We start from the raw sequence: 24,512 nt of genomic DNA, 5'->3' as shown, positions 1-24,512 counted from the left end.
ACACAGAGCATGGAATGCGCTACCAGCAATGGTGGAGAAGGCAGGTACAATAGGATTTTTTTTAAAGAGACGATTACATAGGTACATAGAACATTAAAAAATGGAGAGTTATGCAGTATGGACATTCTGGACAGTTTTTAAGAATAGGATATCATAACAGCACAACACTGTGGGGCAAAGAGCCTGTATTGTGCTGTAGATTTCTATGTTCTCTAATTCAATGGCCACAGTTTATAGCACTCTTTAGAGCAATATAAAAGACGAGCCTCGTCTCTAGTGGAAGAGCATTCATTGTCAACATTTATGCAACTGCTTCAATCATAACCTTGTTATGAAGAAAAATTAGCTCAGAACTACAACCATTCCAAGTTCACCAACAGACAGGAATTTGTTTAACTCAATAATTCATCATCTTCAGAAGCACTTTCAACTCCCAGGGGCTACCTACTCTAGATTCTTGAGCTATGCAATGTCACTAGTTTCTACGGCAATGACCCATTCAAGTATCAGGTCAGCTGCTGTAACTCTGAGCAACACAAGATGACTTAAAAGGAAAAATGTCAAAGTAAAACTGCCCCAATATCACAAACCAATGAATGAGGATTCAATATCAATCCTAGAATGAGGAAAAAAATTAAAATCTCTAAATGTGATAAGTAGCAATCCAATGTGCCCATTCGATCACTTGCAATCCATCCTGTTTCTCAAAGAAAAAGCCTCCAATTCCCTTAGCCTTCTTATTCTCCTATTGTACTGCAAAATAGATTTAAATTATTTGGATAAAAACATCTGGGATAATGCAAGCCATGTTTGAAGAAACTATGCTGTCTCCAGTTTTACTTTGGCACACTTACACTCCTTTGAAAGACTGGAAATGAGTAGAAGCATTGGTCTACCAGCTTCCCCTTGACGATGGAGATGCTTCTTCATCCAAACTTGCTCGATGTTCTCTTGAAGCTTCCTCAACAGGCATACAAGCCTTGGTCGTGGTCAGTTTTGTGAGATCAGCCATATATGCTCTGATAGGTGGCAGCATCAAGCTGGGTTTTATGCACTGCCCTCCAGCCACCCATTGAGATGCTCTAATGATCATGGTGAAAGCTAGCGGGGAGATAGTACAACCAGCCATGTTACCCACCTCCAGATGTTGTCACGCTGTGGTGTAATCTGCTGTTGCCAAACATAGTTGCACGTCCTGGAAGTAGGCCTTAACAAGGCTTGTGAGGCCACTGAGACCCTGAAGTTGAAAGCAGTCCAGACGAGGTTATGAGGGACTGAACCAAAGGTCCTGGAACGCCACATAAAGATCTGTTCTCTTCTTCTTGGCAACCTAGATCTGATGCCAGATAGTGCAAACATGTTTCAGACAGCCAGAGAAGCCCAAGATCCCTGCTTTCTGGATTGATGTATCAATCAGATGGTTTCTTTGCAGATATCTTGACAGCCCATGAGCCACGACACTAAAGAAAAAAATTTTTCCTCAATGTTCAGGAGACTGATCTGGCAGAGTTGGCTTATTTCTGATGAACTCTTCCTTTGGGATCAGGATTCCTCTGGCTCTCTGCCAGAATGTTGGTATCTCCTAGTTATGTCATGAGCCTCCAGAGGAGGACCTGGGGCTGATGAAGCCCTTGCTCCATGGACAATTTTCTTCACCTCACTCCTGCTAATATCAGGTTGGTTTTCCAGTGGATGGATTGGTGACATATCAGGTGGGATGGCAATCTCTTTGTGGCTTTGGCTTGAAGGGATCTGAGAAGAAGCTTGTTCTTGTCTGCTCCCTCTTCCTGCACTTCCTTACCAGGTTCTCAGCTCTCCAGAGTGTGGCAGGTCTGCTCCTGATGTCTGCCTTCCTTCTCCTCTCTGGCTTTTCTCCATTGTTCCTGCAGCTGCCTCCTCTCTCTGACCAGACGATCTATCTCCTGGACTTTAGTGGGCTCATCAGTGTAGTCTTCTTCCTCTCTTGCACTCCAAAATGTTCCACCCCATAGCTATAGATTCATTCTTCCATTCTTTCCAACTTCTTCATGGGGTTGCCTCTGAGTGTCTCTAAGATGTTTCAGAGGTCAGCATTGACCTCCCACCACATTGCAGGGTTTTGGCCACTTGATCAATGGCTTTCACCCCATCGTCGGTCGAAATGGGCTGGGTTTGATTTGTTCTCCTGTGCCTTGCCCTTCCTCTGCTGGGACAGGGGTACTGATGCCATGCAGACTTTTGGGTTTTGTTCAGCTGCTGAACTTCAGTTGATTGACTTGACCTGCTTCTCAAAACATAGCTGTTGATGCGAGGTCCCTGTTGCCCCTTCTTCAGGCATCTTTTCCTGCCCTGGTGTATTTTCAGGCTTTTAGTGGAAGTAACCTTTAACCAGCTACTTATGCAACTCTGGAGCCTCAGGTATGCTGATCATCCAAACCATTGCCTGTTCCATTCCTGTGTCAGTTACTGGGTTTTATCTTCCAATGAGTCATCTTCTCACTCTCACTGACTCAGGGTGTACCTTCTTCTTACAAGTTTTTCGTAGCCAAGAGTGGGCACCTTGCGTGTTGGAAGTAAAGGGCAACCAACATTTCAGGCCTGGTCCATTCGTGTCAGGTCTGAAACTTTGGTTACCTTTAACTTCCTCTGGAATTCCTGATGAAGAGTTCAACCCCAAAATGGCTACTTCCCATGATCTGCTTAGTTTTTCAAGCATGTTTGTGAATTGAACCACAGATTTTCTCATTTAACACCTACAGATACATAGCCTCCTGCACTTTGAAATAAAACTTGGTGCTTTTCAATTTGTATTTTAATTTTCTGCGAGTCATGTATTGAATCTTTCACTTTTAAATCATTACTTTTTTTTACTGCCATTACCTCAAAACAGTTTCCCAATCTACTATCATCAAGAGAGGGACAGATAGGTGGATAGTTAGCACCTTTTCCCCAGGGCATGAATAGCAAAAGCCAGAAAACATCTGTACGAGGTGAGGGGAGAAAAGTCTAGGGGAGACTCCAGGGACAAGTTTTATTCTTTTTACACAGAGTGATGGGTGCCTGGAATAATTGCCAGGGGTGGTGGTGGAGGCTGGTATAATAGGGACATTTAAAACACTCTCGAACAAATAGATGCAATAAAAAAGACAGTTGTGGGTGTGAGGGAGGGAAGGTTAAGTTTGTTGAGTAGGTTTAAAGGGCCTGGACTGTGCTATCGCTTTTTGACTCGTATAAAACATTAAAGGAACAGCAGCACTAAATTTTGGGGTTTTTTTTGTTTTCGTAGAAGATTCAGATTATAGTATGTATTAGTTCACTTGAGAGACAAACCTGCAGAATGCTGGATTCTGGAGCAAACAAATGGTGACTATCCCCAAAAAGATGTTCTCCAAAGGCTCACTTATCTTCTCCAATGGTTTGCTCACCACTGATGCAAGACTTGCTGGTCTAGAATTCCTAGGATTCTTCCTGTTACCTTTCTTCTGAAAGCATTTAAAAATATTTAAGTCCCATCCTTGATTATAACAGCTGTATCATATCCCATTTATTTCTATTTGCACCATCAACACAGTTGCAACTCCATTTAGCCTTTAATATTGCACCTTTTCCAAACTGTAGTTATCTTATCTTTGGCTGCTCTATCAGTCCTTAACTTTATCTCCTGATCCTTCCTTTTAACTTTCTCATCAGAATCATCAAATGAAATTCTGCAGATGCTGTGATTGCAGTTAAAAACACAGAAATGCTGCAGGAACTCAGCCAGTCTCACAGCATCCATAGAAGGTAAAGATATATTACCGACATTTAAGGCCTCAGTACCTCAGCTCTGTCCACCGCAATAGCGAGGATCTCCCGGTGCCCACCCAATTTAATTCTGCCCCATTCCTTTGCTGACATGTCTGTCCATGATCTCATGCACTGCCAAACTGAGACCACCCACAAATTGGAGGAATACCACCTCATCCTCCACCTGGGTACCTGCCCAACCAGATGACATTAACACAGACCTCCCCAATTTCCATTAAAACACCTCCCGCCCCCATCTCCTTTTCTTTTGTTCTGTCTCTCTCTCTCTCTCCACTCTGTCTCCTTTCACAGCCTTTTTTCCATTGGTCTAAACTCTTGCTCCCATTCTTCCCCCTTTCTCGCCCCAATCTTTAATTCAGATGGCTGCCTGCTCTTTGCTTATACCTTGAAGAAGAGCTCAGGCCCAAAATGTCAGTAATATATCTTTACCTCCTATGAACACTACGAGACTAGCTGAGATCCTCCAGAATTTCCATATAAGAATCACCACCCACCCACTTATTTGATTCACGAAGTCATTCAAGCTGAGCAGAACAGCTTGATGATAGTAGATTGGGAAAATGTTTTGAGGTAATGGCAATAAAAAAAAATGTTATGATTTAAAAGTGAAAGATTCAATACATGACTCACAGAAAATTAAAATACAAATTGAAAAGCACCAATGAAACAACTTTCTTTCCCCCACAAATAGCTATTTCTCTTGCCTCATTTTTGGTTGGCATGCATTTGTAACAGACTATCAGTAGACATTTGTTTGTTATGGGTTACATTGTATTATATCTAAATATATCTTTAAAATAGATTGTGGGGGCTCAGTGTAGGTCACTTCACATCTCATTTAAAAAGCAAGAGTTTTGCTGAAGCCAGACATTCAGGCACTTGTGATTTTTGCAAAGACAATGGAATTGCTTTGGAAATGAAAAGTCTGGGCTCAAGGGCTGATAAAGATCTTTCAAGGATTGGGTTTGGAGCCTTGGGAGGAGATTTGGTGTTTACAAAGGGAAGGGGGGGGAAAAAGAGGAGAGGGGGAGAGAGAGAGAGAGAGAGGGAGGGAGGGAGGGAGGGAGGGAGGGAGGGAGAGAGAGAGAGAGAAGGAGAGAGAGAAGCTTTTGAGGCTGCAACATGGCGAGCTTGTTGAAAACCCTATTTTGAAGATGGGTTGTGAGTTTTGAGTTCAGCCTGTTTTGAAGAAGGGGGAGAAATTTGCGTGGACGAAAGTGTGTCAGAGAGCTTTGGAAAATTTAAAGGAGATGCTATGCCATTACCCTGTTATAAAATTTCCTGAGTTTGACAGACCATTTTCTTTAGCAGTGGATGCCAGTGAGGGAGCAGCAGGTGCAGTTTTTTTTACAAAAACAAGATGAAATTGACCATCCAGTTGCCTTCTTTTCAAAAAAATTCAATGTTCGTCAAAGGAACTATTCCACTATTGAGAAGGAACTGTTGTTCATAATACTTGCTCTGCAGAATTTAGTTGTGTATCTGGGTACCACTCATGAACCAGTTGTGATATTTACTGACCACAATCCTCTGGTGTTTTTCAATAAAATGAAGAATAAAAACAGAAGATTCTTAAAATGGAGTTTAACATTACAAGAATATAATCTGCAAATTAATCATATCAAAGGTACAAATAATATAATAGCGGATTGTTTGCCAAGATGTTCTAAATGAACATGTAAAGAAATATAAACTCTCAGTATTGGGATACATTGTTATAACATTATATATTTTGCATTCTTATCAATGTATTGATTGTAACGTCATTTTAACTCTATCAGAATTTTAACTCGAGCGTTAAAAATCCTTTTTAGGGGGAGTGTTAAGGGTTAAATTATATTTTATATTATATATAAATGTCTTTTAAAGAGACAGATTGTGGGGCTCAGGGTAGGTCACTTCACAAACAGAGTAACACTTCACATCTCATTTAAAGAGCAAGAGTTTTGGTGAAGTCAGACATTCAGGCACCAGTGATTTTTGCAAAGACAATGGAACTGCTTTGGAAAAAATTTGAAAATTAGATGCAAATGAAAAGTGCTGATAAAGATATTTCGAGGATTGGGTTTGGAGGTTTGGGTTTTACAAGGAGGGGGGAGAGAGAGAGAGAAGTAGCTTTTGAGGCTGCAACATGGCAAGCAGGCAGGCTTATTGAAAACCCCATTTCGAAGACAGATTGTGAGTTCAGCCTGTAGAAAACCCTTGTAGTCCTTAAAAGAGGAAATGGCTGACTAGAGTATTTCTACTGAAATAGGGGAAACAAGAGGAAATCTGTGGTGACCTGGAAGAGGTTATCATTTGGAAAACCCATGATGGGGCAAGTTTTTCAGTCAGACTCTGAAGTGACTGATCAGAGGAGGAAATCAATTTGTGTGTCCAACGAGCAACAAATATCTCTCTGAAACCAAAAAGAACCTTCCTGAGCAGTAATCATTTAACTTTAAGCACCAGAGCCTGGTGAAAATTCATAAATGTCAAATTCTATGTTCAGTACAAGGAATTGCCTGATCATGTTGAACCTGGAGAAGTGAATAATTAGACTATTGAACCAAAGAACTCCCTTGAACATGTACACATTACATACATATGTGGTTAGAATTAGAAGGGGGTAAGTGGACTTAATAGTAATAAGTTAGAGTTTGATCCTGTTTTCATGTTTAAAGATAACTAAAAGCAACTTTTGTTTAAGTAACCATTTGTCTTGGTGAATTTCTATTGCTGCTGGGTTTTGGGTCCTCTGGGCTTGTAACAGTTAAGTAAAAAAAAAATCCTTAAAACAACCTCAACTCCACAGTTGTCTGTGGCAACAAGTTTCACAGACTCACAACCCTCTGACTAAAGAAATTTTTCCACATCTGTTTAAAATTGATGGGTTTTTAACCTGAAGTTATGCCTTTTTGTCCTAAAATCCTCTTCCATGGAAAATATTCTTGCCACATCTATTCTGTTCAGGCCTTTCAGCATTTGAAACATCTCTAGGAGGTCCCTTCCTCATCCTTCTGTACTCTTAAAAGCCAACAAATGTTCCTCCTATGCAACTCTCATTCCTGGTATCATTCCCATAAATCTTGTCTGAACCATTTCCAACACCAGCACGCCTTTTCTCATACAAGGCACCCAAAACTGTACACAGTACTCCAAGCGAGGTCTCATGAGTGCTTCACAGAGCCTCAACATCACATCCCTGCTCTTGTACGATATCCCTGTAGAAATGAATGCCAACATTGCATTCACCTTCTTCATCACTGACTCAACCTGGAGATTAACTTTGAGGGTATCTTGCACGAGGACCCCCACACCCATTTGCACATCATAATTTTGAATTTTCTCCCGATCTAAATACTGTAATAGTCTGTCCATCTATTTCTTCTACCAAAGTGCCCAACCATGCAGTTTCTAACATTGTATTTCATCTGCCACTTAATCTATCCAAGTCTCTCTGCAGCCTTTCAGTATCCACAGCACCACCTGTCCTACCACCTATTTTGGTATCATCTGCATATTTAGCCACAAAGCCATCTAATTTGTAATCCAAATCATTTCTATATCACATAAAAAGAAACTGCCTCAACACTGACATTTGCAGAACACTACTAGTAACTGGTAGCCAACCAGAATAGGATCCCTTTATTTCTACTGTTCCCACTGACCCATTCTATTATCCTTCCTGTAATTCCATGGGCTCTCACCTTGTTTCATAGCCTTGTCAAAATCCAAATACACAACATCTCTCCTGTCTATCCTATTTGAAATCTTTTCTAAAAGCATTGCAATAGGATTGTCAGGCATGATTTCCTGTAAAAATCTTTAAGATAAATAAAATCCTATCACACAATCAATTGCTATATTTTTTTCCAAAATATAGTGCACCAGATGAAGTCATTTCTAATATTTCATTGTAAATTCTAATCACACACCAAATTTAAAGTTTGGAGGAAAAAAAAGAAGCAAAATTAGACTAAAAATGTTGACCATTCACTGTTTAGAATTTAAATGCAGAAAGCAGAATTACTAAATCCAAACTAAAACAGTCTGACAGTAAAACATCTTGTTTGAATATTCTGTAACTTGTTTTAAGTGTAAAAGTTTAGGGGCATTGGAGGGGAAGAGGGTTGTGGTAGAGTAAGACATGGCAAGAATGGGTATAGGGGTTGGTGGAGAAAGGGAGGGCAAAGGGGAGGGGGAGGGATGTGAGGGGAGAACGGGGAGGGTTTGAGGGGGGTGGTGGTGGAGGGGCAGGGGGGGTGGGGGAGAGGGGGTGGGGGAGAGGGGGTGGGGGAGAGGGGGTGGGGGAGAGGGGGTGGGGGAGAGGGGGTGGGGGAGAGGGGGTGGGGGAGAGGGGGTGGGGGAGAGGGGGAGGGGAGGGGGGGAGGGGAGGGGGGGAGGGGAGGGGGGAGGGGAGGGGGGAGGGGAGGGGGGGAGGGGAGGGGGGAGGGGGGAGAGGGGAGGGGGAGGGGAGGGGGGAGGGGGGAGAGGGGAGGGGGAGGGGAGGGGGGAGAGGGGAGGGGAGGGGAGGGGGGAGAGGGGGAGGGGAGGGGGGAGAGGGAGGGGGGAGAGGGGAGGGGGGAGGGGGGAGGGGGGAGGGGGAGAGGGGAGGGGGGGAGAGGGGAGGGGGGAGAGGGGAGAGGGGAGGGGGGAGAGGGGAGGGGGGAGAGGGGAGGGGGGAGAGGGGAGGGGGGAGAGGGGAGGGGGGAGAGGGGAGGGGGGAGAGGGGAGGGGGGAGAGGGGAGGGGAGGGGGAGAGGGGAGGGGGGAGAGGGGAGGGGAGGGGGGAGAGGGGAGGGGGGGAGAGGGGAGGGGGAGGGGGGAGGGGGAGGGGAGAGGGGAGGGGAGGGGGTAGAGGGGAGGGGGGAGAGGGGAGGGGGGAGAGGGGAGGGGGGAGAGGGGAGGGGGAGGGGAGGGGGGAGGGGAGGGGAGGGGGGAGGGGGGGAGGGAGGGAGGGGAGGGGGGGAGGGGAGGGGGGGAGGGAGGGGGGGAGGGGAGGGGAGGGGGGAGAGGGGAGGGGGGGAGGGGAGGGGAGGGGGGAGGGGAGGGGGAGGGGGGAGAGGGGAGGGGGGAGAGGGGAGGGGGGAGAGGGGAGGGGGGAGAGGGGAGGGGGAGAGGGGAGGGGGGAGAGGGGAGGGGGGAGAGGGGAGGGGGGAGAGGGGAGGGGGGAGAGGGGAGGGGGGAGAGGGGAGGGGGAGAGAGGGGAGGGGGAGAGGGAGGGGGGAGAGGGGAGGGGGGAGAGGGGAGGGGGGAGAGGGGAGGGGAGGGAGGGGGGAGAGGGGAGGGGGGAGAGGGGAGGGGGGAGAGGGGAGGGGGGAGAGGGGAGGGGAGGGGGAGGGGGGAGGGGAGGGGAGGGGAGGGGAGGGGGGGAGGGGAGGGGGGGAGAGGGGAGGGGGAGGGAGGGGAGGGGGGGGAGGGGGGAGAGGGGAGGGGAGGGGGGAGAGGGGAGGGGAGGGGGGAGAGGGGAGGGGAGGGGGGAGAGGGGAGGGGAGGGGGGAGAGGGGAGGGGGAGGGGGGAGAGGGGAGGGGAGGGGGGAGAGGGTAGGGGAGGGGGGAGAGGGGAGGGGAGGGGAGAGGGGAGGGGAGGGGGAGAGGGGAGGGGAGGGGGAGAGGGGAGGGGAGGGGGAGAGGGGAGGGGAGGGGGGAGAGGGGAGGGGGGGAGGGGAGGGGGGAGAGGGAGAGGGGAGGGGGGGAGAGGGGAGGGGGGGAGAGGGGAGGGGAGGGGGGAGAGGGGAGGGGAGGGGGGGAGAGGGAGGGGAGGGGGGGAGAGGGGGAGAGGGGAGGGGAGGGGGGGAGAGGGGAGGGGAGGGGGAGAGGGGAGGGGAGGGGGGAGGGGAGGGGGGGAGAGGGGAGGGGAGGGGGGGGAGAGGGGAGGGGAGGGGGGGGAGAGGGGAGGGGAGGGGGAGAGGGGAGGGGAGGGGGGAGAGGGGAGGGGAGGGGGGAGAGGGGAGGGGAGGGGGAGAGGGGAGGGGAGGGGGAGAGGGGAGGGGAGGGGGAGAGGGGAGAGGGGGGAGAGGGGAGGGGGGAGAGGGGAGGGGAGGGGGGAGAGGGGAGGGGGGGAGGGGAGAGGGAGAGGGGAGGGGGGGGAGAGGGGGGGGAGAGGGGAGGGGAGGGGGGGGAGAGGGGAGGGGGGAGAGGGGAGGGGATGGTGGGGGAGAGAGGGTGGGGGAGGAGGGTGGGGAGGGGCCGAGTGTCGGGGTTTCAGGCGCTGGGCTCCGCGCCTCCCGAGGCGGCGAAGTCCGTCTCCAGCGACCTCTTGACGTCTGAGCGGCCTTTCAGTTCGCCGGCTCCGGCCTTCGGTCGTTGTAACCGGGCTCCGCCGGGGAGTGGGGGGGGGGGGTAAAGTTGAAGACGCCGCTCACCTCGGAGCCCCGCAAATGGCGCTGTCACCCTCCGCCGCGCCGGGCATCCTGGGATCGGCCTGAAAGGCGCGTCAAGCCCCGCCCCCTTCCCCCCCCCCCCCCCATCTCCATGGGAGCCGGAGCGGGGCGGCCTCAGAGTGAGGCTCGGGACAGGGGAAAATGTTCAGGGGAGGGGGGGAGGGGGGGAGGAGGGGAGGGGGGGAGGAGGGGAGGGGGGGAGGAGGGGAGGGGGGGAGGAGGGGAGGGGGGGAGGAGGGGAGGGGGGGAGGAGGGGAGGGGGGGAGGAGGGGAGGGGGGGAGGAGGGGAGGGGGGGAGGAGGGGAGGGGGGGAGGAGGGGAGGGGGGGAGGAGGGGAGGGGGGGAGGAGGGGAGGGGGGGAGGAGGGGAGGGGGGGAGGAGGGGAGGGGGGGAGGAGGGGAGGGGGGGAGGAGGGGAGGGGGGGAGGAGGGGAGGGGGGGAGGAGGGGAGGGGGGGAGGAGGGGAGGGGGGGGGAGGGGGGGAGGGGGGGAGGGGGGGAGGAGGGGAGGGGGGGAGGAGGGGAGGGGGGGAGGGGGGGAGGGGGGATGGGGGGAGAGAGGGAGGGATAGGGGGAGAGGGGGGAGAGAGGGAGGGATAGGGGGAGAGGGGGGTGTCAGAAGTACAAATTCTCACACATGAGTCTCTTTAAAATTGATGACACGACAAGCTTTATTTACAAGTCTGCAGAGTTGGACTCAACTGGCTTTCTCACCAGTTAAGCCCCGATACATACAGTGCATTGATTTTTATACCTTTTTTGCTTGTCCTTCCCCTTCTATTTAACACTGTTTTAATTGGTTAGTTTTTGTAAAATCATCCTCAGTACACTTGCATTTGTAATTATCATGTTTGTTACGTACACTACGAACTCTACACACACTAAATTCTGTTTCTCATTCTTTTTATCAATCTTTGGCTCCTACATGTCTCTCTGTGACCATGAAAATCTCTGTTTGTTATAACATTGTCTAGCTGAACTTTTATGGTAAGCTCCCTGTCTATTCTGGCTTCCCCTTTTATGATTAATCATCACATTTTAACTTAAGCCCTTTTTAACCTAAATTCTCTATCTATAACAATCCACCCCTTTCTTTCTTTAAAATGTGTGTATTATTTCTGAATGGGGACCTTAACCCAGGGAAGAGAACCATCTTCTGATAAATCAATTTCGTGCTGAAGTAAAATTCTAACTGGGTCTCCCAGGCCCCCTGGTTGCATGGTCTGCTGGACCATCGAAATCACTAGGCTGCGCAGACAGGGAATAAGACAGGGCAAAACAAGCAGGAGGAAAAAAAAACACCCCCGATGACCCACATTACTTCCCTCTTTCTCCATACAAGGGGTATATGGATGTTGGGTGGTATTTTCTGCCCGGCATTTCTTAGGAACTGAGGTATGGGAAATGAAATTACCCTCCTTTCTTTCCCAAGTGCGGTCCTGAAAAAGGACTACTGTGTCTCTGCACTTCTTACACTTCAGACCTGACAAAGACATAGGCAAACCAAGAAAAACCAAAGCATATAACAATAACATTGTCAATCAAGTCTTCCTGCGAAATCGCAAAGTAAGAGGTTTGTCTCCAGGAACACAAGTCCAATCTGAGTCCGTATCAGGGTCCTGAGGCGCCTCTACAGGTCCCTTAAATCTGGATGCGTGCGTCCACCCCTTCTCTCTTGTTCGTGCTGCAGCCTCTGTAGTCAAGAGAACTTGGAATGGACCTTCCCATTGTGGCTGGAGTTTTTCAGTTTTCCAGGTCTTGATGAGAATCCAGTCTCCCGGTTCCACCTTGTGTAAAGAAAAGTCTAGAGGCGGTGTTTGTGCCAATAGTCCCCTCTTTCGTAAATCTGTAAGAGAGCGTGACAGTGCCTGTAAATAGTTCCTAACAAAAATATCCCCTTCCCCCAAGGTGGGACACCCTTCAACTGTACTCCAGAAGGGAAGCCCAAACATCATCTCATAAGGGGACAACCCCACATCCCTGTGTGGGGCAGTACGAATTCTCAATAAGGCCAGGGGCAGACACTTTATCCAAGGCATTTTAGTCTCCACCATTAATTTTGTCAATTGTGTCTTTAGGGTTCCATTCATACGTTCAACCCTCCCTGAGCTTTGTGGATGCCAAGGGGTATGCAATTTCCAAGAGATCTGCAATGCATCACAAATCAATTGCTGGACTTTGGAGCAAAAATGTGGACCCCTGTCTGAGTCTATAGAATCCATTATACCATATCTGGGGATCACCTGCTCTAGGAGGAGGCGAGCTACTGTAGAGGCTGTAGCATTTACTGTTGGGAAGGCTTCCACCCATCGGGTAAAGTGATCTATCACCACCAACAGATACTTCCATCTTTGGACTTGAGGTAACTCTGTGAAGTCAATCTGGATTCTTTGGAAGGGGCGTATGGCCAACGGTTGACCTCCCATGGTACTCGTCCTCATTACCTTCTTATTAATTCTTGTGCAGATGTGGCAGTTCTGCACCTCCTGTTGGGCCAAGGTGTAGATCCCCTTACACACATATTCTCAAAGCACTGTGTCGCACAAGGCCTGGGTGCCCCAGTGGCTCTGATGATGCAGGTGTTTTAAAATATTGCGAGTTATTTCCTTATTTAGAACCATTCTTCCATCCGGTGTCTTCCATGTTCCATCAGGCACTGGCTTGCGCCCAGCTGAGCCATGTCCTTTTCTTCCTTAGCAGTGAAAATGGGAGCCTTTTTTATACCTTGTCTTATTGGGATTAAGGTCAGCAAACGGACTTCTTGATGCATGGCTGCCCTTTTGGCCTCTTCATCAGCCAGTCTGTTCCCAATTGTGGTCGGGGTATCTCCCCTCTGATGGCCTGGTATGTAGACCACTGCTATTTCCCGGGGTAATGTCAGGGCTTCCAAAGTCAGAGTAATCATCTGTTCGTGTGCCAATTCCTTTCCTCTTGATGTAATCAGACCACGTTCCTTCCAGATCTTACCAAAGGTATGCACTACCCCGTATGCGTATTTGGAGTCAGTGTAAATTGTTCCAGTTTTCTCTGCCAGTACTCTGAGGGCTCTCTGCAAGGCATATAGTTCACAGGACTGTGCCGACCAGCTTCTGGGTAGCCTCGCGGATTCTACCACTTTCCAAGCATTTCCTTCTATTATGGCATACCCGCTTCTCCTCATTCCGTCAACACATCTGGCGGAGCCGTCAATGTAGAATTCATATCCCTCTCCCAGAGGAGTATCACAAAGGTCCTCTCGGGTCTTGGTCTGAAGATCCGTCAACTCGACACAGTCGTGCTCCACTTCTTCCCCTGTTTCACTGCCGTATAAAAACTGAGCTGGGTTGCAACTATTATTCTTAGCAAACTGTAGATCTTCTCCGACCATTAAAATGGTCTCGTACTTTAATATGCGGGAATCAGTCAGCCATCGATGGGCGGTTTGTGTTAATAGAACACTCACAGAATGGGAGGTGTACACAGTCATCCTTCCTCCAAAAGTAAGTTTACGTGCCTCCTCCACCAACAGAGCAGCAGCCGCTACTCCCTGGATACACGTCGGCCATCCGCGAGACACTGGGTCCATCATTTTGGATAGGAAAGCCACTGGGTGTCGCTGACCGCCTTTTTCCTGCGTTAAAACTCCCACAGCTGTTCCTTGGTTATGAGTGACAAATAGCTGGAAGGGTTGTTTTAAAGAGGGCAGAGTGAGTACCGGGGCTCGCGTCAGGCGATGCTTCAAGTCCTCAAACCATCCCTTCTCCTCCTGGGTCCATTTCAATGGATATTCATCTTCATTTGTCAGCTTTTCATACATAAACTTCACCAACGCTGAGTAGTCCTCTATCCATAACCTACAGTAACTTAAGAGTCCCAGGAATTGTCTTATTTCCTTCTTATTACGGGGTAACGGCATTCTAGTGATTCCCGCAATCCGTTCAGGGGTAATCCGTCTCTGTCCTTTACTTATCTGGTGTCCCAGATATACCACAGTCCTCTCAACGAACTGTAACTTGTTCCTGGACACTCGCAGACCCTTTTTCCCCAGATAATTCAAGAGTCTAATTGTATCTCCCCTCATTTCCTGTTCTTTGGGTCCTGATAACAGTAAATCGTCCACATACTGCATCAGTTGGGAATCATCGGATCGTGGATAGTCCGCCAGGATTTGTTCTAGCATTTGTCCAAACAGGTTCGGAGATTCAGTGAACCCTTGGGGCAATACAGTCCACCGAAGCTGCCTCCGTCTACCTGTCCATGGATTCTCCCATTCAAACGCGAACATATCTCTACTTCCCTCTTCTAGTGGACACGTCCAGAAGGCGTCCTTCAGGTCGATAACACTAAACCACTCATGGTCTGGGGGAATCCGACTCATAATAGTATAGGGATTAGGCACCACTGGGTGGCGGGTCTGAACAATAGCATTCAAACTTCTTAGATCCTGAACTAGACGATAGGATCCATCTGACTTTTTCACTGGGAGTATAGGGGTGTTATAGGGTGACATGCATTCCTCCAATAGTCCGTCTCGTATTAGGGTCTCAATTACCGGCTGTAGCCCCTTCCTCCCTTCCAAAGAAATAGGATACTGATGTTTCCTTACCGGCTGATGACCTGGTATTAATGTGACATGTAAAGGTGGGATGTCCAGACCTCCTCGATTTCCCTTCTTATACCAGACTCTCTCGTCAATCTGCCGTTCATCCTCCTCCTTCAGAGCACAGAGGTGGACTCGCACTTCTCCGTCCACGGGGAGAGCACCCAAACCTAGGAGAGCCTGTAAATCTCTTCCTAGGAGGTTAAATCCGGCCGACGGTAACAGGTCCTGTACCCCTTCTCTCCCTTCCAGCTTCACTGTCACTTGGGGAATTATCGATACCATTCTGGGAGCCCCTTCTATCCCAGAAATTTTCAAATTGCTTTTTACAGGCTCGGTCCCGATCGGCACAGTTATTACACTACTTCGTTCCGCTCCCGTGTCCACCATAAACACCACCTCTTCTCCCTGGGGACCAATTTTTAGTTTTACCAAGGGTTCCCTCTTATACCTGGTCCCCAACATTCGGAACCCCTGACCCCCCTAATCTTCTTCCATGAGTTCGAGGGTACGCACTTCCCTCTTATATTGGGGGCATTCCCTCTTGAAGTGTCCTTCCTCATTGCAGTAATAGCACTTAACGGGTCTCCGGGATCTCCCCTCTCTTGGATATCTTGGGTTGTTTAGAGGAAGGTTTTGTTTCCTTTCCCCTCTGGACTCGGCATTTATCTGTCGGATAGTCTGTACCATAATCTTCGCTGCCCTCTTTTGACCTTCCTCTTCCCTCTGCACATATACTCTTTGCGCCTTTTTCAACAGGTCGCTCAGGGGTTTTTCATTCCAGCCCTCCTCCTTTTCTAGTTTCTTTCTAATGTCCTGCCACGATTTGGAAACAAATTCAATTCGAATAAGCTGTTCACCCATTGGTGTACTAGGGTCCACACCCGCATACTGTTGGACATTCTTTCTCACCCTCTCCAAGAAATCAGTAGGGGACTCATCTTTCCCCTGGTGGTTCCCAAATGCCTTGGTGAAAGTGTGACCCTTTGGCACAGCCTCCCGTATCCCTTTAATCGTCCACTCTCTATATTGTCTCATACTTGCCAATCCCTCGGGTGTTCGTTTGTCCCACCTGGGTTCATTCAAGGGATATTTTTGTTCATGGGGTCTGGGGTCCCCAGGTTGTTCACGTTCCCACATGAGGAGGGCAGCCTGTCGAATCATCTGCCTCTCCTGGGGTGAGAATAATGTTCCCATTATTGCGTGCATCTCTTCCCAGGTATATGTGTTTGGTCCCAGGAACTGGTCGAACTGTTCGGCCAGTCCCATGGGATCTTCCAATAGATTTTTCATTTCCTTCTTAAATCCACGCACCTCCGTACTAGTTAAGGGAACGTTTACATATCCCGTTCCCCCTCCCGGTCCTCCCATTGGAACTTCCCTCAGGGGATTTAGGCTTACTGAAGACTTCGATGGTCCTGGACCAGTCTGGGATCTGGTCCAGGGTCGGTTTACTGGTGGAAGTTTAGGGTCCGACTCCCTTAATTGATCCCTTTGTTCCCGGCCCCTTCCGGGGCAATCAGATTCATCACCTTTCCCCTTCAGCAGCGAGCTTCCCTCGGGCGCAGTGGGCACCGGGGGAACATAAGGAGGGGGGAGGTTGTCCTGAGGTTCCCACTTCTTTTCTCCCGCTACCCTCAATTTAAAACATTTTGTTAAGGATCCTGGCCAGGGAACCCAACAAAATGCATACGCTGACTCTTCTTGATTCACCTTTGGTCTCGAGTTTACATATATGTTTAATGCTTGTCTAACCCAATCCTCGTCAGATCCAAATTTCGGCCACCAGACCGAGGAACCTTTGATAGGCTGTTTCAACCAAAGAAGACAATATTGAACCATCTTTTTCTTGTTTTTGTCTCGATATCATTTACTATCCCAATTTTCAAACATTCTCCCCAAAGGGCTGTCAAGGGGAACTCCCGGGAAATGTCCTGATCTTTCAGACGAGCCCTTAGATTTTGATCCTCCCATTTTTCCCACCTAGATCCGTTTATCGTTGCTGAGGACCCTCCCGTTCGGGACCCTACTCCCTTTCTTCTCGGACGCCTTGTCAGAGGTACTATCCCTCCGCCGGTTCCCGCCGAGGTTTCCCTGGGGTCTATCCTAGGGTCCCACGACAGGGTCCTCACGCCACGACAAAGGCTCTACACCTGATTTATCGTTTTATAGTTTTTTATCCCGTCATGACCGTTACCTGGGTGGTCTCATCCGTCAATCCCCACACCACAATCGTAAGTCGTCACTTACCGGTGTCTTTCTGGGGATTGAACCGTCACCCCTCTCCTTTTCGTCTTGTCGTGTCACCTTGTCCGGATACCACTCGCTCAAGCCGCCCGAGGCGACGAGCAAGGGACTAGGAGCCGCTGAACTCAGCGGGGTGCACCACCTCCGATGTCCCTCTTTCTCGCCTCCTCCCACGGCTGGAGTGTAGATCCCGGACGAGCCCCCAATTGTCAGAAGTACAAATTCTCATACATGAGTCTCTTTAAAATTGATGACACGACAAGCTTTATTTACAAGTCTGCAGAGTTGGACTCAACTGGCTTTCTCGCCAAGTCAAGCCCCGATACATACAGTGCATTGATTTTTATACCTTTTTTGTTTGTCCTTCCCCTTCTTTTTAACACTGTTTTAATTGGTTAGTTTTTGTAAAATCATCCTAAGTACACTTGCATTTGTAATTATCATGTTTGTTACGTACACTACGAACTCTACACACACTAAATTCTGTTTCTCACTCTTTTTTATCAATCTTTGGCTCCTACATATCTCTCTGTGACCATGAAAATCTCTGTTTGTTATAACATTGTCTAGCTGAACTTTTATGGTAAGCTCCCTGTCTATTCTGGCTTCCCCTTTTATGATTAATCATCACATTTTAACTTGAGCCCTTTTTAACCTAAATTCTCTATCTATAACAGGGGGGGGGATGGGGGGAGAGAGGGGGGGATGGGGGGAGAGAGGGGGGATGGGGGGGAGAGAGGGGGGATGGGGGGGAGAGAGGGGGGGATGGGGGGGAGAGAGGGGGGATGGGGGGAGAGAGGGGGATGGGGGGAGAGAGGGGGGATGGGGGAGAGAGGGGGGGATGGGGAGAGAGGGGGGATGGGGGGGAGAGAGGGGGGATGGGGGGGAGAGAGGGGGGATGGGGGAGAGAGTGGGGGGGGATGGGGAGAGAAGGGGGAAGGGGATGGAAGGAAGGAAGGAGTGAAAGAGAGAGGAGAAAATCTAGAAGCAAGTTACTCAGGGAAGGAAAGAAAGTGGATAAAAGGCAAGAGGGAAAAGAGGCAAAAATGAAGGAGGGGGAGAAAGGAGCTGGAAGACTGAGTGGGGTGGGGTGGGGTGGGGGAGAGAAGTATGGTTGGATTCCTAAAAGTATTGATATGCAGAGGGATTTGAAGATCCAGTTCCATCATTCAATGAAAGTGGCCCCATAAGTTTATTAGCTGGGTGACTTGGCTTCACAGAGCTGAGTATCAAGTGCAAAAGTTGGGAGGTTATGTTGCAGCGATATTAACAGAAGAGGTGTTCCAGCATGTTTCCCAATTTAGTGGGTATAAGTGATGGGAAGAGGTTGGACGGTCTGGGAGTGTTTTCTCTGGAGCATAGGAGGAGAGACTTTATAGAGGTTTATAAAATTATGTTGGATATCCAGAATCTTGTCCTCAGGGCAGAAGCATCACTCACTAGAGGACATGTCTTTAGGGTTTGCGTTGAGGGGGATAAAGTTGAAGGGAGATGTGTGCAGCTGTGGCGGATCACCGCTAGGCAGGTGAACCGACCCTGCTTGTAAGCCACGTGGCGGGGCAGCAGGCCAAAATGGCGGGGTTTCCCTTCCTTCCAGCTCGGGGCTCAGAAACCCACACTGGGGGACCACGTGACATCCGGGTGACGTCAGCACCCTCCAGCACGGTTCTCAGCCAGGTCTGGGCTGGGAGAATGACTACAGCCCAGCAGCTTACAATAAACTAGTCTACTCACTGAGCTCAACCCATCTGGTTGCGTGTGTTATTGCAGGAACAGTATAACCACTGCTACAGGGCAAATATTTTACACAGAAAGTAGTAGGTGCCTGGAATGGGCTTCTAATGTCGTGGAAGCAGCTACAGTGGTTGAGTTAAAGTGATAGGCAGTACAGTTAAGGTCAGGGGTGAGCCCAATACTGTTACAGTACTAATGACATGGGTTTTCTCTGGGTGCTCCAGTTTCCTCCCACCCTCCAAAAAATATTTGAGGTTGCTAGGTTAATTGTGTGTAATGTAGCAGCATGGATTTCATGGACCAGAAGGGTCCATGATGTTCAGCATGAACACATGGGCCAAATGGCGTGATCCTGTGCTGAACTGTTTCACATTCCATGTTAACTCTGCACTCTTTCCACATCCAGGTTCTCCAAACGTGTCATTGCTGAGGTTTTGTATGGCTGCAACACGAGATCCCAACTTTTATATTCAATGCACTGACCAATAAAGGCACTGCCCCCTCCCTGATCAGAGAACATGCCAGCTTCCAATCAAGGTTTGGTTCCACCCCACCTATTTAGTGCACACCTTGCAATTAGGTCCATGTAAATTTCCTGGACTGGACTCTCCAGCCTACCTGTACTTGGCCTTAGGCCATTGGATGTTGTAATTGGATTAACCCTCCTAGCACAGAGCCATTGGTCCCTGCTAATGTTCTGGGCTGTACCCTCCAGCACTATAAAGGTGCCATGTGCTCTCTGCTCTCTCTCTTTTGCCACTTTCAAGAGACCACCCTGCTTCACTAGAACAGAAAACTGCATTCAGACAGACTGCGGCTCAAGACCCAATCTTCTGAATTCGTTCATCTGTTGCTTTCCAAAACAATAATCCATTCCTCCACAGCATGTCCAATTAACACCTACTTGTCAAATCTCTATAGGCATTCTTCAAAGCTTTTGCAAAGCCACTCGGAGCCTGCACTGTCTGGCTTGAGCAGAACTCTGGCTTTTTAAATGAGATCTGTGTTGTGAAGTGTCTGCATCTTGCTGAGACCCAACTAAAAAAAACCCACAATTTATCTCCCTCAAAACACAGCCATATAAAATCTAACAATCTGTCACAGTATCTTTGATCCTCTTCCATCAGGAAGGAGGTACAAGATGACCGCTGAGTGGGCTTCATCCAACAGGCTTTGAGATTGATCAACAGTATCCTCGAACTCAACTCTTCTTAATGGGAGCCATACTGCCCCCAAGGTCCACAGCACATTTAATGGGGGCGATGAACTGAAAGCATAAAATATTTTTTATGCATCTGGTGGGAGAGAAGTACAGACGAAACCATCAATACATGTCCGCTTCATGGGGAAGGGAGCCCATAAATTTTGAGCAGAGTTCTAAGGAAGCCATTGCCAAAAAAAAGTTGGGATTGGCTGTTTTCACTGAGTAAATCATCCCAGAATATTTATATATCAGACATTACAGCGCAGTATATAAATGATCTTCAGTCCATGGTGTTTTGCTGACCTATGGAAAACTACTTAACAATTTAAACCAGGGGTGTCAAACTCAAATTCACGGAGGGCCAAAATTAAAAACTTGGACTAAGTCGAGGGCCGAACTAAATATTTATTGAAAATTTTCAACAACATCTGCGTGTTTTCTCTTCTTTCAACATATGTAATGTTAAACTTTAGGATATAACTTTAGGAGGATAATGTTACAGGTCAGGAGTAGGTAGCTCAAGTTCACCCTTTGCTTGACCCTGTGAAGATGTAGTCAGCATTCACAGGCTGTGTCCATTTTGGCCTGCATCAGGACTCAGCATTTCCTGCTCACTCCTCAGGCTCTAGGCCTCTATTCACCCTCGACCCACCATCCCTCTATCTGACCAGTCCTTTGCCCAACCTCTACTCACCCTTCACTCCACTCGCTCTGCCTCTACCCATCCCATCCTATACACGCCCCTCTGCTGCCTCTCCCCTCAACCTGTTCCTCCCTCTACCCGTCTCTCACCCTCTAATCACCCCTCCCCTACTCACCCTGCCCCTCCCCTTTTACCTCTTCCCTATCCACCCCTCCTTCTACTCATCCCTCCCTCTAACTGCCCCTCGCACCACCCTAACTTCCCCTGCCCATTACTCCTCACCTACACCCTCTGCCCACCCCTGCTTACCCACCCACTCAGGCCCAGCGCGCTGCTGATCAGCCTTTGCGGACAGCCACCATCTCTCCACGTGCAGGGCCGAACCAGCCGTCCCTGGGGTCCGCGCGGGTGCAAGCGCTGAAGGCTGTGGCGACCGGGAGAAGTGCGCTCGCGCTGTGGAAGGGCCGTCCGGTGCCAGTCGCGTGGGGCTCGCGCTGCCCGGGGGCCGTGCGCAGCCTGCCATGTCCGTCGCGCCGACAGGCAATCACAGGCGCTCGCCCATCCGCCGCACCACTCGACAGGTGGGAGAAGTGACTGGTTGTGTGGGGAGCCTTCCAACTGGCTTGCCGGCTGATGACATGGACAGACTTCTCGTGTTACAATGGGGAAGGATGTGCAATGAAGGGGGAGGATGGTGGGGGTGACATTACCAAAAAACAGCATCGGCTCTCGCTGCAGGGCGGTCCACCTCTAATACATTTTTGAAATGATCTTGCGGGCCAAATGGGCCAGAGTTTGACATGTGTGATTTAAACCTTTCTACCTCACCCCCCAAACCCTCTATTTTCTTATATCCATGTGACTGTCTTAAGTATTTTAAATTTCCCTATTGCACCAGGCTTCACCACCACCCCAAAGCAATGCATTCCAGACACCCACTACTCTCTGAAAAAAATGTGTCTCCCCTAAACTTCCCTCCCCTCCCCTTAAATCAGTGGCTTTCAAACTTTCTTTCCATTCACATGCCACTTTAAGTATTCCCTATGCCATAGGTGCTCTGTGATTAGTGAGGGATTGCCTAAGGTGGATGTGGGTGAAAAGAAAAATTCTGAAAACCACTGTTTTAATCGTACCTAATTGACTCGTTATGTGCACGGTTTCAGAACTCCAAAGGAAATGGGCCAATGACAATTTTTCTCAAGCAAATTATTTCAGTAACAATTTGGTCTAGAGCAGTGTTCTCAAACTTTTTTCCCCACTCACATCCCACTTTACACAATCCCTTACTAATCACAGAGCACCTGTGGCATAGGGATTACTTAAGGTGGTATTTGAGTGGAAAGGAAAAAATTGAAAACCACTGCCTTAAATGGATGTCCTCTGCAATTTACTATTGTTACCCCGGGGATAAAAATGCTGGCTGTCCACCTTATCTATGTCTCATGATTTTGTAATCCTCGATTGAGTCACCACCTTTGCTCCAAAGAGAAAACCACTAGCTCTGTTCACCTTGCCTCAGAAGACACATTCTCCAATCCAATTAACAACCGGGTAAATCTCCTCTGCCCCCTCTGCAAAGCTTCCACATCCTTCTTGTAATGAGGTGACCAGAACTGAACACAATATTCCAAGTGTGAATATTTAAAATGATATCTTTATGTATATATGTAATTATTATGAGCTGCATATTGTGTGTGCACTGTGGTCTGGGGAAACACCATTTCATCTGGTTGTATATGTCCACGCTGCTGAAGATCCAGCTGCGCTGGATGGGTCACGTCTCCAGAATGGAGGACCATTGCCTTCCCAAGATCGTGTTATATGGCGAGCTCTCCACTGGCCACCGTGACAGAGGTGCACCAAAGAAAAGGTACAAGGACTGCCTAAAGAAATCTCTTGGTGCCTGCCACATTGACCACCGCCAGTGGGCTGATAACGCCTCAAACCGTGCATCTTGGCGCCTCACAGTTTGGCGGGCAGCAACCTCCTTTGAAGAAGACCGCAGAGCCCACCTCACTGACAAAAGGCAAAGGAGGAAAAACCCAACACCCAACCCCAACCAACCAATTTTCCCCTGCAGCCGCTGCAACCGTGTCTGCCTGTCCCGCATCGGACTTGTCAGCCACAAACGAGCCTGCAGCTGACGTGGACTTTTTACCCCCTCCATAAATCTTTGTCCGCGAAGCCAAGCCAAAGAAAGATATGTACTGTCAGATGATAATAAACTTACTCAATTTGACCAACTGCTCCGTGTACATTGCCACAAACATTTCAGTCTGGAGCTGGTTTGCCTGTCTGGAAGTGAGGTGCAGCAAGTTTGCTCACCATCAATAAGCCTTTATTTTGTTTCATTAATTATCCTTGTGCTTGTTGTGTCAGCAACTTCCTTACATTATTTTAGGGAGATTTACTGAGATGTGGTGTCAGAAATGCTGGTTAATGAAACAGAAATTTAGGCCTGAACAGGAATACTGAACAACAAAAAAATGCTGGAGAAGCTCCAGCAGGTCAAAAAGTGCTCTTTATAGAGCAACGATAAAGATACTGTACATACCAATGTTTCGGGCTCGAGCCCTTCATCAAGGTATGAGCAAAATGTAGGCAGGTGCAGAATGTAGGAGATAGCAGAACATCGAGCACGGTCACACTGAGCATTGGTGCACCTCAGGGCTGTGGGCTCAGCCCGCTCCTGTTCACGCTACTGATCCACGACTGCATTTGCCTGATCCAGCTCCAACAGGGCCATCACTTTTGTAGATGACACAGCAGGAGTCGGCCTCCTTGGCGGCAATGATGAGTTGCACCGCAGAGAAGAGGTGGAAAATCCTGTGATATGGTGCCAGAATAACAACCTGAGTTTCAACGTGGACAAGACGAATGAGATGATCAGGAGGACCAGGAATGGCCACCCTCCTCTACACATCAATAACTCTGTGCTGGAGAGAGTGGAGAGCATCAAGTACCTTGGAATTCACTTAACTAGTGATCTTTTGTGGACACTTAACATGTCCTCACTTGTCTGGAAGGCACAACAGTGACTGCAATTCCAGAAAACACCGAAGCGGGTAGGTTTACTGGCCACCATCTAGTGAGAGTATCCTGGCCGGCTCCATCACAGTGTGTTACGGTTGCTGAAGAGAAATGGATTGGAAGTCAATCTACAGGACCATAAGAGTAGCAGAGAAATAGACAGATAGATATATAGACGGAGATAGATAGATAAATAGACAGATAGATATATAGACAGAGATAGATAGATAAATAGACAGATAGATATATAGACAGAGATAGATAGATAAATAGACAGATAGATATATAGACGGAGATAAATAGATATATAGACGGAGATAGATAGATAAATAGACAGATAGATATATAGACGGAGATAGATAGATAAATAGACAGATAGATATATAGACAGAGATAGATAGATAAATAGACAGATAGATATATAGACAGAGATAGATAGATAAATAGACAGATAGATATATAGACGGAGATAAATAGATATATAAACGGAGATAGATAGATAAATAGACAGATAGATATATAGACGGAGATAGATAGATAAATAGACAGATAGATATATAGACAGAGATAGATAGATAAATAGACAGATAGATATATAGACGGAGATAGATAGATAAATAGACAGATAGATATATAGACAGAGATAGATAGATAAATAGACAGATAGATATATAGACGGAGATAAATAGATATATAGACGGAGATAGATAGATAAATAGGATGACCATGTATTCTTACAATAGTCAAATAGTGCAGGGTATTGAAAAAATACAGTTAAAAGTACAGTGCAAATCTTTTGCCAATGTAAGGTCCATTTTTAGAGCCTGATAAAAGCAGGAAAGAAACTGGAAAGAGTTCTGTATTTTGTAGCTCATGCATCTTCTGCCTGATGGTGGGGGGGGGGGGGGGGGTGGGGGTGGGGGGGAG

General features: G+C 48.4%; 1 protein-coding gene and 1 long non-coding RNA gene across 5 annotated transcripts in view; both read right to left on the bottom strand.

Annotated features, from left to right (window-relative positions):
- Positions 1–10,292, bottom strand: part of nktr (natural killer cell triggering receptor) — a 210,864-nt gene extending 200,572 nt beyond the window's left edge. For 2 of the 4 annotated variants that reach the window (XM_069912892.1, XM_069912899.1), the window contains exon 1: positions 10,133–10,292. The gene's annotated coding sequence lies outside the window, so the exon portion shown is untranslated. Of the gene's footprint in view, positions 1–3,309; positions 3,444–10,132 lie in introns of those variants that run through there. The other 2 variants (XM_069912898.1, XM_069912894.1) reach the window with 2 other exon arrangements.
- Positions 10,293–10,794: 502 nt separating this feature from the next.
- LOC138750767 (uncharacterized) lies at positions 10,795–17,547 on the bottom strand. Its single transcript, XR_011349496.1, has 2 exons — positions 16,978–17,547; positions 10,795–11,994 (listed from the first exon to the last, which is right to left on the bottom strand). It is a non-coding gene; the product is annotated as an uncharacterized lncRNA (long non-coding RNA).
- Positions 17,548–24,512: the final 6,965 nt, after the last annotated feature.

This window comes from Narcine bancroftii, unplaced genomic scaffold (genome assembly GCF_036971445.1).
Source record: "Narcine bancroftii isolate sNarBan1 unplaced genomic scaffold, sNarBan1.hap1 Scaffold_258, whole genome shotgun sequence".
Taxonomy (NCBI): domain Eukaryota; kingdom Metazoa; phylum Chordata; class Chondrichthyes; order Torpediniformes; family Narcinidae; genus Narcine; species Narcine bancroftii.
This window is presented reverse-complemented; position numbering and strand designations above follow the sequence as displayed.